The sequence below is a fragment of the Sinocyclocheilus rhinocerous genome, unplaced genomic scaffold (genome assembly GCF_001515625.1).
Source record: "Sinocyclocheilus rhinocerous isolate Xijiao unplaced genomic scaffold, SAMN03320098_v1.1 scaffold735, whole genome shotgun sequence".
NCBI classification, from domain to species: Eukaryota; Metazoa; Chordata; class Actinopteri; order Cypriniformes; family Cyprinidae; genus Sinocyclocheilus; species Sinocyclocheilus rhinocerous.
The window spans coordinates 958,635-958,989 of NW_015629505.1; positions in this window are offsets into that span (position 1 = coordinate 958,635).

Sequence of the window (355 nt, forward strand, 5' to 3'; positions counted from 1 at the left end):
TACCTGGGTCTCACAATAAATATGCCATCATCATTATTATTACCTAGTATCAGTGATGAACTCAGCAAAGATTCTGTACACACAGCAAAACAGAGTTGTAACAATTCTGACATTTTTTTAAACAATAATAATTGATAAATTGTGAATACAAATTGATAAATCCCAGATAGATAGATAGATAGATAGATAGATAGGAGGAAAACGGAGATTGGAGAGTTTTTTTTGCATTGTGACATAATCATAACTAAAATAATTATTCATAATTTAAAAATGACCACATTAAAGTAAAAAAAAAAAATCTATTATTTTCTGTAATAGGAAATGCAAAAAAAAAAAAAAAAAAGAAAAATGTTAG